Raw genomic sequence first — 6000 nt, forward strand, 5'->3', positions numbered from 1 at the left:
CATAATGTTCTTGGTGCTAAAAGCAATTATTACAGAGGGGGAAATTCAATCAGGAAGGCAAAAACAGTGTGTAGTGCCTGTTCACTGATTCATAACTAAGGATAGTAATTAAATAGTAGGTTGGTTTGATCCTGCCTTTCCCAGCTTGCCTCTAAGGCAGCTGCTATGGTGTTTTGCGGGCTGAACTAAGGAGAGGGGAAAAAAGTAACAATAAAAAAAAAAAAGTCACAGCTGGTTTGTCTTTTAAGAAAATATTGTTTCTTTCTCTTGCATTGCATGTATTTTTCTACTGCTTTTAATGTTAGGATCATCCAAGTTCTATACATCTGAGTAGCCACACATTCTAAATGCAGTACTTTAAAGGTGTATGGAGACAAAAATGCGTAATGCAAAACCATGAGTCATATGTGTGAATCTAAGAAATTTCACTTTTCCTACGGCTGACTGTTCATAGGTTGTTTTCATAGAGTGCCTTGCAAAAATGGACCAAATACATCCATGCTCAGGGAGGGAGCGGTCTGTGTCGTTACAAGCCTAGGGTGTCGTGTGCATGAGTCCTTTTTGACATTTATAGTTAATAACTAATGGTTCAGATCTATGTGGCCATGCTTTTAGAATGTTTCTTGTTTAACAATTCAAATGTAGGGCCTGGAAGGTCTCTCTAACCTGGACAACTTCACCAGCTCACCAGATCATGCAGACCAGATAGCATGATGTTCCCTGAAAGAATGCACAACATTTCTGTACTTAGAAAAGAGAGAGCTGTTAGTGAGCTATATATCAAGCTATTTTGTGTCTGTAAAAACATTCTGTTCTTGCTTTCAGTGGTCAGCTGAGGCCAGGAAAAATGTAAAACAACAAGAAAAAAAAGATCATTTGTACCAATTAGTAACTATTTAGCTATAATCCTCTTACCTATCCAACAACCCAATTCTGCAGGATCTTTTTCCCACTGACACACGTACTTATAGAGCACCTGGGGCGCCAATGGCTGTGTAGCATCCTAAGCCCCAAAGCTTTGATGGCAGACCAGACCCCAGACTCCAGACTTATCCTTCACCATAAAAGAGTCAAGGTGTCTCCACTGAGTGCAGAAATAAATCAACTAAACAGCTGTTGGAAGGACACATACTTTTAGTATCTCCAAGGATAACATTGATCATAAAGTGCAGTCATGAGAAAGAAAATCCACAAGTGTAAATCAAGCAAATTTAAAGGTTTCTAAATGTAACCAATGTTTGTGCTCTGTCCCCCATTGCTGTTTGCATTCATTCATGTGCTTAATTTAGGAGATCTTACTGTTTTGACTAAAAAAATTTAGTGAAAGGCATCATCACAAAAATTGGTTTAGGTATTTTGATGCTGCTTCAAAGCAATTTCTTGCAGGAATGTGTGAGAGCTCTAAAGTTGATAAATCTACAGAAGAGGATTCTGTGCAAAATCAGATTTTATTAATATACAATACACCAAGTGACCCATTTAGCATCAACCAGTGAGTAAAAGGGAAGATGTGGAACAGAAACTCAGAAGTGTGAAATTCCAGTCCTACTCTATAAGTCAAACGTTTTTCTTCTTTCTTTTTCTTTTTCTTTTTCTTTTTCTTTTTCTTTTTCTTTTTCTTTTTCTTTTTCTTTTTCTTTTTCTTTTTCTTTTTCTTTTTCTTTTTCTTTTTCTTTTTCTTTTTCTTTTTCTTTTTCTTTTTCTTTTTCTTTTTCTTTCTTTTTCAGGTTTCCTTTTTCTCTTTCTCTTCATCTTCTCTTTCTTTTTTTCTTTTTCTTTCCAGCCTTTAGTCATAATTTGTTTTCTTTCCTACAACAAAGAAAAAAGCTGGATGCAGATAAGACTAATTACATTAGACATTTTTATGCCTAGTGATTAGCTGATGAATAATGAACATCCCAAGCTATTCCTTGATTTCCTATTCCTTCCTCTCCATTTTATACTTTGTCTGCAGAAGTCAAATCACATTAGTGATGAGTGTACTTCTTGCATGTTCCAGTGATCATATTTTGATACATGAAAATGAACCTCTTTAATAAAGAGCATAATAGAACATTTCAATGAAAATAAATGAAAACCTACTTGCCTGTATTTCTGCTGAAGCTGGGCAGAAAGAAAAATGAGTATCTATACAACAATCAAGCCTCAAGGACTAATTAGGAACTGATAATAGGAGAAAGAGAGAAATAGGAAAGACTTTGGAATTGCAAGTCCAGCCTCGAACTGCTGCTGTATAATCTCTTTTTGTACACTATTACATTTTCCACTTCCTATTGTTCCTTCTTGTGCACAGCTTCACACCCTCTCCTCAAAAAGGATCAATTGGTGAAAGAGATTTTGTAGACCCTAATACCTGAAAATGAGAGATTTCTAATTCTGATTTACCATAACTATTCTCTCTATACGTGTAAGTAAACCAGCACTGTTGTTTGCACTGTTGTTTAGTGTATTCTGTTGCTCTCAAGTCCAGGTGTTGTTTGATAGCAATCTAGTTTGATTTTTATGAATTAAATGAATTAAACTATTCAATGGTCTTTTTCTAGACATTTGCCTCTCTTGTTTTTCTTTTTTCTGTGCTCTACCCTGCATTCCTCTTTTTTTATGGAGATGGGTATCCAAAAAAGTAGTTTTACTTTTGCTTTGTAGAGTAGCACTTACTCCCTTTTAGACCCTCCCAAAGAAATTAATTTGCTTATTTATGGCTGTTCTTCTCTTCATTAGCAGCACACATTCTGCCTGTATCTGATGAAAACAATTATTTCATTTTTAGAGTTACTTTCAAGTTGTGACCATTCATTTTTCTATTAATTCCTATCCCTAGTCAGAAAGAAAGAAAGAAAATACATGTTTTGCATCCATCCCTAGTCTTCATCACATGCTTGCACCCCCTGTCTCTGCATTTCAGCTTGTTTCTTTGTCTCCAGTCTTCTGGACTGCCTTTTTTCTTTACTGCACCCTGATCCTTCCCTACATTTTCAGTGCCTCCCAGATTTGCAATTCATCTTTGTGTGGAACTGCATTTTGTGCAAAAATCATGAATTAAGTTATTAACAAAAATAAGATGACTGCTGTGGCAAACTACTAAAGAACTTTAGTTCTTACATGGCTTAACTCCCAGTGATCAATTTACAGTACAAGCCACTGCCATGCTTCATTTAATAATTTCTTACTGCCACTATATGTTCTTCTACCAACAGAAGCTACTGCTTTTATGGGATACTGGAACAAAATGTCCAGTCAGAAAGGAGCAACCTTATTTTCATTTCTAAGGTTATTAAGGAAGATACTAACTCATTTTGTCTGGTTAACACTTTGAAATATTTCTCCCAGTTTCATCTAAATCATCTTCTACTCTTTAATATTTAATCCAAGTTGGTTTATTTTATAACATTAACATCACATTACAGAATTTTCATCTTTTTTTCATCTGTTTTCTTACATACAAACACTATGTGTGCAAATTTCTAAACATAGCATGCTTAGCTTGAGTATTTTTTTCAGGAATCATAATTCTCCAGCCAAACACTTGAATATGGAAAAGTCAATGATGAAAGTTATTTAAGAGATTAGGCAAATAGAAGCAGCAGTTTCTCCAGTATGTTTCTGTTGGAGACATGGCAGGGAAGAGCATTGTGGTAAAATGATCTAGTTGAAGATATCCCTGCTCATTGCAGGGGAGTTTGACTCCCGGAGATTTTGACGTGTCTTCCAACCCAAACCATTCCATGATTCTGTCAGTATTAATATATACCAAGTATTAGTAGATAAAGAGGTTAAGGAAAAGATTTAGGAGTAAAGTGGAATAAAGACTACAGGTCTTACATTAACTAAAGAATATGTTACTGACTTGAGTTTCAGGAGAGTACTGAAAAGGGTTCTGTTTTGGTGTTCTTGGCTCCTCTTCTGGGTGATTTTGAACAAATTACCAAGCCTATTTCACAATATTGAAATTGAGGATAGCATTTTCCAATTTATAAACTAACTTCAGAAATATCTCTTTCATAATAAAGTTCTTTGTAAGTGGTTTAATTGATATAATTTGTAGATAATTTTTCTATATGTATATAATTTATATGTATTTGTATAAATTTATATAACTTGCGCTAAAGTATTTTTAAGAAAATTCGACTTATTTTAACTTCTAGTTTGAAAATAAATCTTAAAAATTTTCTTAAAAATTAAAGATACAAAAGTCTTTTTTTGTCTCCCTAAAAGATTAAAATCTGATTTCAAAATTAGTCTTGCTGACTTTTGTGAGACAGGTACAGTTGGTATGAGTACTGGTAGAGACAGGGTCTTTCAGTCAGAAGCTGGTACAGCCACATGAGAATGCCTTTCATTAATAATAAATTACTACCATAAGTCATTTAACAATGCAAGTTTTTCTATCTTGTTTTCAACAATCATATTTTATCTTATTTTATTAGCACAGCTAGGAGTCTTAATGGAAATTCTACTAGAGAAACTGAGAAGTGTTGCCATGGCCCCAGGCTGTTGGTGGAGCTAACAGTGGCTGTACAATGTTCACCAGTTGAATTCACTGTCATTTTGCAACGGCACAAATAGCTGATAGTGCAAAGGTCACAACCAGAACATCACTGTGATAGTGACACACCATGAAATTTCTTTTTTCAGGATTATGGGACATACATAGAAGTAATTACTCTGATCCTTTCCTTTACTCAATGTGAGGAAAAAAGACACAACTTTGGGGGGTTCAATTAAACTAGGGTGTTTATTAAGGGAAAAAAACAAAGGGGAGGAAGGGATTATAGGTGAGGGAGAAAAAAAGAAAGAAATTTTAAAAAGTCCCGGGTCTGAGATTGAGGAATCCTCTGGCTGAACTGGCGTTTGGTCCCAAAGCAAGAACTCAGCGGCACTGCAGTGAATGCAGCTAATCTGCACTCAAATTTATATAAAAAAGTCTCTAAAAGAGATGTAGACCGGAGTCTGCAGTGTCAGGTCCTCAGCTGCAGCTAATCCACAGTTAAGGGGCAGCTCTTCAAACTTCACAGCTCCTTTTATAATCTCTGTCCCCTCAGTTTGTTGCTGGCAGCCCCACCCCTATAGCTGTTGTTGATTGGTGCTGGTAACATCTTCTCCTCCAACAGTCTGCTATTGTTGGGTAACTGAGGTTTTGGAGGAAAGTTCCTCATTAGTATGGACTGTTGCCATTGTGTCAAGTTACAAGTCTTCTGGGGTAGGTTAAAATTCTTTGTAAGATGCTGCTCGTGAGGGGACTTGCTTTGAAAACCTCGAAAGTAACAAACTTAAAAAGGATTATTAAACTTACAAACACTGCATCAATAGCAACAAACAAATGAGTAAGGGACCACAAAAATAGGGTAACGTTATGACAGTCAAACATTTTCAACTTGGAACACATAAAAAAACAACCAGTACAATTCTACAATGAACAACTTCTAAACAACAACAACAAACAATTTCACATGCAAAAAGCCAATCTAAGGATTTATAGATGACACTCAAGTTAACGAGCAATGTGTAACCTCATTTAATTGATCATGAAAATTTCTAAGCATAATTGCTTGAGTGAAAATGCAGGAGCCAAAGAGATTCAGTGAAGAAGGGGAGACAAACAGTGATAGGTTTGTGAAGTCCTGGTAACTCTAGCACTTTGAATATCACTGGATGAATCAGGTTGCCACATTGGTTTTGTTTTTTTAGAGCATACAGAATATTCTTTTACTAACATGGCATATCTTCAATCTATATTTTCACACATTGTAGTTCAACTCACATTCAGGGTTTGTGGTGTACAATTTCCAGAACTGTCAGTATTTGCTTGTCTTTTGAAGTGTGAAGAATGTGCCAATTACTGGAAGTCAGGGGACTTGCTAGCTGAGTGCCTGCCTGGAGTTGGCTTCAACTCTTCTTGTTTGTTCTGCATTTCTGCTATACATTTCAAGAATTAGATCATCAAAGTGAAATATAATTTCTGTCAGTACAAGCAGTCTAATATTTCTACACTTGGGAATT

The sequence above is a fragment of the Poecile atricapillus genome, chromosome Z (assembly GCF_030490865.1).
Source record: "Poecile atricapillus isolate bPoeAtr1 chromosome Z, bPoeAtr1.hap1, whole genome shotgun sequence".
Lineage (NCBI taxonomy): Eukaryota > Metazoa > Chordata > Aves > Passeriformes > Paridae > Poecile > Poecile atricapillus.